Here is an 8,254-nt window from a genome sequence, read left to right as displayed (position 1 = left end):
AAATTACTCAAGTAGAGATTAGTGTTTATTGCAAGGATACAGAGTTCTCATAGAATCAAAGGACATGAAATCAATTTCAGATGAGCAGCTGGGGAGACTGAGAGGAGCTAGCTACTACCTGCACTTCCCTCTCTTGGTTCACAAGCTCTCCTCTCTGCTTCTTTTTTGAAAAATAATTTAAAAGTATATTTTATTGATTATGCTATTACAGTTGTCCGATTTTTTTCCCCTTTATCCCCCTCTGCCCTGCTCCCCTCCCACCAGCATCCCCTCCCCCTTATTTCATGTGCATGGATCACACATATAAGTTCTTTGGCTTCTCCATTTCCTATACTATTCTTACCCCCCCCCCGCCCCCCGTCTATTTTCTACCCACTATTTATGCTTCTTATTCCCTGTACCTTTTCACCCATTCTCTGCCCTCCCTGTCCCCACTCATAACCTTCCATGGTGATCTCTATTTCTGTGATTCTGTTCCTGTTCTAGTTGTTTGCTTATTTTCTTATTATTTATCTAGTTCAGTTTTTTTAAGGTTCAGTTGTTGATGTGTTTGTTGTCATTTTACTATTCATAATTTTGATCTTCCTCTTTTTCTTAGGTAAGTCCCTTTAAAATTTCATATAATAAGGGCTTGGTGCAGATGAAGTCCTTTAACTTGACCTTATCTGGGAAGCACTTTATCTGCCCTTCCATTCTAAATGAAAGTTTTGATGGGTAGAGTAATTTTGGATGTAGGTCCTTGCCTCCCCTGACTTTGAATACTTTTCTTTAGTCCCTTTTTGCCTGAAAGGTTTCTTTTGAGAAATCAGCTTACAGTTTTATGGGAACTCCTTTGTGGGTAACTCTCTCCTTTTCTCTTGCTGCTTTTAAGATTCTCTCTTTATCTTTAACTTTGGCTTTTTAATTATGATGTGTCTTAGTGCATTCCTTTTTGGGTCCAACTTGTTTAGGACTCTCTGTGCTTCCTGGACTTATATGTCTATTTTCTTTGCCAAATTAGGGAGGTATTTTTACATTATTTGTTCAAATCAGTTTTCCATTTCTTTCTCTTCCTCTCCTCTTTCTGGCACCCCTATGATTCAAATGGTGGAACATTTAAAGTTGTCCCAGAGGTTCCTAAGACTCTTCTCATTTTTCTGAATTCTTGTTTCTTCATTCTGTTCTTGTTGAATGTTTATTTCTTCCTTCTGCTGTAAGTTGTTGAGTCCGGTTTCTTCCCCTTCACTGTTGGCTGCCTGTATATTTTTCTTTATTTCACTTTGTATAGCCTTCACTTCTTCCTTTATTTTGCATCCATACTTCATAATTTCTGTGAGAACCCTGATTACCAGTGTTTTGAACTCTGCATCTGATAGGTTGGCTGTCTTCTCATTACTTAGTTCTATTTTTGGAGCTTTGATCTCTTCTTTCATTTGGCCAGTTTTTTTTGTCTTGGTGCACTTGTTACATTGTAAGGGTTGGAGCCTTAGGTATTTGCCAGGGCAAGGCAAACTAAGTTACTGCATTGTGGTGCTGTGGTGGTGTGAGTGAATGATCTGAGAGGTAACAATGCCACTTTTTCGGCTCTTGGGTGGCTTTCAGTCACTTCTCCCACTACCCACAAAGAAATTGGGCCCTTCTAGTGCTGATTCCTGGGTGGGTGAGTTTGTATATGTTCTATGACCATGTGGGCCTCTTTAATGAACTCCCTGTGAGGTTGGAAGTTTCTCCCGTTGCTGCAACCCACACAGGTTTTTACAGTCAGAGGTTTTGAGGCTTTAGTTTCCCACACTGGAACCCTGGGTTGCATGGTCTGTCTTCTCCCCCAGTTGTTCTTCCTGGCTTATCCACACATGATATTAGAACAGCTCAGTCTACCAGCCATCGCCTCACCTGCCTGGTCCGCAACACATGTCCTCTTCACCTGGCTGCACATCACCACCCCTTCTACTAGTCTGGGTGAATGTTTCTTCTTTAACTCCTTGGTTGTCGGCCTTTCATACAGTTCAATTTTATGTCACTTCTGTTTTTTTTTAAATTTGTTGTTGTCCTTCTTCTGTTGTGTGAGGAAGCAAAGCATATCTACCTATGTCTCCATCTTGTCCAGAAGTCTGATCCAGAAAAACTATAATTTAGAATGAAAAGGCAGATAAAGTTCTTTCCAGACAAGGTCAACTTAAAGGAGTTCATCTTCACCAAGTCCTTATTATATGAAATGTTAACAGGACTTATCTAAGAAAAAGAAGAAGATAAAAAAAATGAACAGTAAAATGACAACAAAACAACTATCAACAACTGAACCAAAAAGAAAGAAACAAACAAACAAAGCAAACAACTAGAACAGGAACAGAATCACAGGAATGAAAATCATATAGAGGATTATTAGCAGGAAGCGGGAGGGCAAAGAATGGGAGAAAAGGTGCAGGGAATAAGAAGCATAATCGGTAGGTACAAAATAAGCAGGGAGAGGTTAAGAATAATATAGGAAATGGAGAAGCCAAGGAACTTATATGCATGACCCATGGACATGAACAAAGGGAGGGGATGCTGTGGGGAGGTGCAGGGCAGAGAAGAATAAAGGGGAGAAAAAATGGGACAACTGTAATAGCATAATAAATAAAATGTACTTTAAAAAACAGCTTGGGAGTCTTCCCTCTTCTTGAATTTTTTGCAATAATTTGAGAAGGATAGGAGTTAGCTCCTCCATGAATGTTTGGTAAAATTCACCTGTGAAGCCATGTAGTCCAGAACTTTTGTGTACCAGGATTTTTTTTATTACTGCTTCAATTTTACTAGATATCATCAGTCTATTCAGGCTTTCTGCTTTTTCTTGATTCAGTCTGGGAAGATTATATATTTCTAAAAATTTGTCCTTTCCACCCAGGTTGTCAAATTTTTTGACATATAGTTATTTGTAGTAATTTCTTACAATCCTTTGTATTTCTGTGGTATAAGTTGTAATTTCTCCTCTTTCATTTCTGATTTTATTTATTTCAGTCCTTTCTCTTTTTTCTTGATGAGTCTGGTTAAAGGCTTGTCAATTTGCTTTATTTTTTCAAAGAATCATCTCCTGGATAACAATCAAATGAGATAATTGTATCAAATTCTTAAGACAGGATTTGTTCAGCCTGGCTCATCTCTTGGTGCAAAGTCACACAAAGTCAGATTTTTTTAAACCAACTAACATTTGGCTACTTTGGGGTCAAAGGGTCATCACTAGTTCAATTCAGTACTAGATGTGTGTGTGTGTGCATTTTTTGGTTGGGTGTTGGACACATGGGGCTGAGTGTATGAAACTATAGATGGGGCTGGCTGTATGGAACATTTTTTTTACAATACAATTACAATGAATTGAAGAGGATGCATGACTGATGTTGATAAAAACAGCCTATTGCGTCCACGCTTTGGAAACTTAGAAGAAGGAGGGAGATAGAATGGAAGCTTGATAAAGTAGTAGAACAGAGGGAAGATGTGGTGAATATGTTCTCCCATTCAAGGGGTTGTCTTTTATTTCTTATTAGGTATCCTCACCCAATGACATTGTTTTTATTGCTTTTTTGTTTTTTATTATTTTTATTGCTTTTCCTTTCATAGAGATGGAGGGAAAGAGAAAGAGAGAGAGACATCGATTTGAGAGAGAAGTGTTGATTGGTTGTCTCTTGTATGTCCCTGGACTAGGGATTGTACCCACTGGGACCAGGGATTGAACCTGCATCCTTTCGATTCTGGGATGATGCTCCAAAACCACTAGGCCACAGCAGCCAGGGTCAGTGGGTGGTCTTTTAATTTTGCTGATGGTTTCCTTTGCTGTGCAAAAAACCAAAAATCAGTTTTTAAAATATTCTTCAAATTGATAATTGTTTGATTTAAAAATTATGCATATTTTGCTATTCATGTGGTCTTAATTTTATTCGAAATACTCTATTTTTAAAAATGTTATATGGAGTGTACCTCTCTTTTTATTAGAGGTGACCCTCCTGGAATCCTCTGTGATTCTGGGAGGTTATCCATATATTACCCAGAGGTCTCCCAACACTCTTTTTTAACTTGGATTCTTTGCTCCCTCTTTCCTGTCATCATCTTTCTTGGTTTACTTCCTCTGTTTTGTGGGAGTTTGTCTTCAAATAGGTTCCTAACAAATGAAAATAATTTGGGGGTTATGAAATGCCTTAACTCTTTGTTCTATTATTAAATTTGTTGGATAATTTAACAATGTGTAAAACTATTTTAAGTTAAAATAGTTTTCAGTTGAACTTTGAAAGCCTTGGTTCACAGTCTTCTGCTATGTAGTGTTGCTAAGGAAAAGTCTGAAGCCTCATAATTCGTATTTCTTCTTTGCATTTTTAAAAATTTTAGAATATCTTATAATTGTCTCTTTATTCCCTGGTCCCTGAAATTTCATATTCATGAACTTTTAATGTGGTTCTTCTTTTATTTATTGTGCTGGATAGCCCGTGGGTCCTTTCGATCTAGAGACTTATCTTTGAGAAAGTAATAATACCCTCCTATTCCTTTCTCCTCATTTTCTCTGTTCTTTCTTCCCACAGCTCTTGTAATTTGTATGATACAGTTATCTTCTCTCTAATTTTATTTCCCTTAACCATCGGTAATCTCTTGGTGTTTTGTTCTATTTTTCTTCAAATTCCTTTTTTACCTTATTTTCCAGGAGTTCTATTCAAGTTTTTAATTTTGGCAACCATATATGTTCATTTCCAAGAGCTTTTCCCTAGCCTCTGAGTGTTTTCTGTCTTGGTTTCTACTGCTTAGTATATTTTTTTCATATGTAACTCAGGATAACAGTCAGGGGAAATCTTTTCTTCTGTTTTGCATTATCTCTGTTACATAAGGTGCTTTTTCTGTTTGTTTCGATCTTTCAATTTCATATTAGAGGTTTCTCTCAACAATTTGGTAAATCTTAATTTTTTGGTACATATTTAAGAGTAAGTCACAAAAATGTGAATGTGTTTGAGTAAAAATATGTGTGGGACTGGGTAGTGGTGGTTTTTAATCGATGGGTTTCACTTGACGATACTTCGAGAATGAGTTGATCGTTTTACTGCTGCTCCCCAAATGCCAGAGAAGAGACCTCCAAAAGCCGCCAGGGAGATGCCCCATAATATCTGGATGGTGGAGGAAAAGGGTGGTGGTGGAAAAGGACTTAGTCTCATTTTTTCATTTTACAAACTTTCAATTAATCTCCTTGTCATTACTCCTGCCCTCCATCTCTAAGGCGCTTTGGAACCCTGCTCTTCTCCTGTTAGTTTTGCCAGAGGAGAAGATTCAGACCTTCTTGCCTGGGGAAGAAGTGAGTAGCAGACGTCTTCTTCGTCTAGGTGCACTGGCTCCGCCAAATTCATTGACTTTCCAGGCTTTTATGGAGTAAATTGGTTTTTTGTGCCCTTCTTTTGGCTTTTATCTCGCCAGATTTAGTAACCATTCCTCCAACAACTTCCATTGTTCTAAAAATTTAGGGATTTTTCACATGCTAATGTCCCCTTTTCCATTCTCTAAGTCATTTTAAATAATTATTCTATTATATTAGTAGGAGCACAAAATGACAAAGAAGCAACATATGCTAGACAAATGTGTGCCTTTTCAGTTGCAATTGGGTAAGGGCAGTTTCTGGAGTACAGATTGGGATAAGGGGTATAAAACTTGGAGCATTTTGCAAAGTTTTTTCTTTTTTTTTTCTCCAGGATTAGGTTGCCATTGAAGTAACATTGGGTCATTGAACTCTGGGCCTTTGTCTAAAGCTTCAGCTCCATTTTTAGCTTTTCTTTTGGGAAATGTGAGGCAGCAAAGTACAGAGGCAAAGCACAGCGAGGCGAGGCAGAGAAGCTGGTCTAGCTCCTTATTTCTAGCTAGCTCTGGGACTACAGGCAAGTCACTTTTCCTAGTCTGAGTTTCCCCGCCTGTCCAATGGGTTGATTTGACATTGGGAGACATCAGTGCGTGTCAAAGTGGATTTAGATCTACTGCTCATTTGTCCACCTCCCCATTTCCCTAATTTTAAAACTTACTTTCATCACTTGCTTTAGTTCTCCTCCTCACTTTGGTGTGGCAACCCTTTCATTGGAGATGCTCTGAAATGGGTTGTAGGATGTCACTCACTCACTGATCCTTCCATCTATTCATCCAACATTTAAGTGCCCATTTGTGCAAAGAGAGCAAAATACATCTTCCTAAGCCTTATGGGTAGGTAGGAAGGAAGTACAGTCCAGACTTACTGAGTTATGTGTATCAGGAAATGTCTGAAACCATCAAGTTCAATAACCTTATTTTTACAAACAAGGAAACAAAAGCCTAAAGAGATGAAGCAATTTGCCTAAGGTCACATGGCTAGTGAATGTCAGAACTGGGAATAGAATTAATTTTCCAGTCTTCCAGCCCAGTTCTGTCTTCTCCCTCCATTACCTACCACATTTTATTAACTAATTGGAAAACAAAACTGTAATGAACCCTAAATTATTTTCTTTTTGAGCACAAAGAATTTTTAATGGGGAAAGGATGTGCCCAAATTTGTGATGAGAAACAATTAACACAGCCTCAGTGGAGTTACTGCACCATGGACCATTGTTTCAGCAAAGGCATTCTATAATGGAAGGAGAAAGAAGATGAGGAGAGGGAGAATGCTGTCCTTCTTTGTTCTCAAAATCTTTTGTCTGCCTATTAGGCTGTGTCTGTTTGCCAAACATGAGCCTAGTAAGTTGCATAGCCCAAACAGTACCAACTATCTACCTTAATTCCTCAGTGCCGCATTTGGCATCTGTTATTCATCTCCTGTTGCCAAGCTGGATAAATAGATCCTGGCTAAGTTCTGGCTGTAAAAAGAGGTCTTAGATACAAGGGCCCCATCCCTTCTGCAATCTGGTGGGGACAGGTTAGTGCCTTAGTTGTCCTCACATTAGGCCACACCTCATACCCATGGAGCCAGTAAAAGTGAGAGACCAGTCTCACAACTGCACAGGGCAATTGCCTTTGACTTCTCTCTTTACTCCTGCTTTGTGTTTTACTCTCTACTCCATTCTGGTTGCTATAGGTTTGTCTCCTATTTTGAACCCCATTGAGTCAACCTTTAACTTATTGTACAGATGGATTGGCTTCAACTCTTGGTTCTCCCTGAGACGTGGATTACACTCCTCCTTTGACATCTCCCACTCCTGGCTACTTTGGATTGAAGCCCAACTCAATTTTTATTGGATCTAGTTCCCAGAAACCCCTTATCTTTACTCCAGGAATCACTGTGCTGGGTGCACCTCTGTCGGCTTGCCTAGGTCCTCTACAAGCAGTAACTTGATGTATAGGCCACAGTGTCTCTTCCTAGAGGCCACTGTGTCTCTCCCTAGAGGCCAATGTGTCTATCCCTGGGACTCACTTGGATCTATCCTCCAGCTCACTGCCTGGGTCTGCCATTTGTATGTCTATGTTCTATCTCTCTGCCCTTAAGCTTTACATTCAGATCCTGGTTTGGACTCCTTCCTCACCTTGGTTTGGAGAACCTTTCATGTTCTTTTTTTTTTTTTTTTTTTTAAGATTGCTTTTTAGAGAAAGGGAAAGGAAGGGAAACAAACATTGATGGTGAGAGACAAATATCAATCTGTTGCCTTCTGGTCACTCTCTGAATGGGAACCAAACTGGCGACCCCTCACTTTGCAGGATGACACCCAACCTACTGAGCCACACTAGCCAGGGCCCTTTCATGTTCTTGATTCACGCACCACAGCTACTCACCTGCTCTTGACCCTGTTTTGGCATCACTGGTGAGGTTAGTTAAGAGACCCTCCCTCCAGTCTCCACTTAGTTAGAGCCCTTACTGGCTGGGTAGAATCCTAGCTCCTTCAAATGCCTTGGCTCCACTGACAAGGGAGGAATATTTAAAAATGACCAGAGCTTTATTCCATGGTAATTTTACCTGAACTTTTAAAATCTCTTGCATATCTGAAATTTGAAATTAACCACAGTTGCTTAGAGTTTTAAAAAGCTGGAATAGAATTTCTCAAATTGTGGTTCTCTGATGACCTGCATTGAGTCACCTTGTGCAAAGTATAGATTCTGAGCCCTAGAGAAGCTGAACTGGAGAGATTATTAAATAGATGATTAGATACAATAAAATTGGATATTTACTAATTTAGTCTATCTCAAAGATTGAGTTTGAGATAGTAGTAAAGCCATCCTTAGTGGTAAAAGGACCCTTCTGGTCTATGTGGACCTTGAAAAGGGGAGGTTCCTTAAGTCAGCAGACTGTCAAACAAACATAATTGATATTACAGGTATC

Source organism: Artibeus jamaicensis, unplaced genomic scaffold, assembly GCF_021234435.1.
Source record: "Artibeus jamaicensis isolate MK-2021 breed Jamaican fruit bat unplaced genomic scaffold, CSHL_Jam_final contig_797, whole genome shotgun sequence".
In the NCBI taxonomy this organism is placed as follows: domain Eukaryota; kingdom Metazoa; phylum Chordata; class Mammalia; order Chiroptera; family Phyllostomidae; genus Artibeus; species Artibeus jamaicensis.
Note: the sequence above shows the minus strand (reverse complement) of the source record.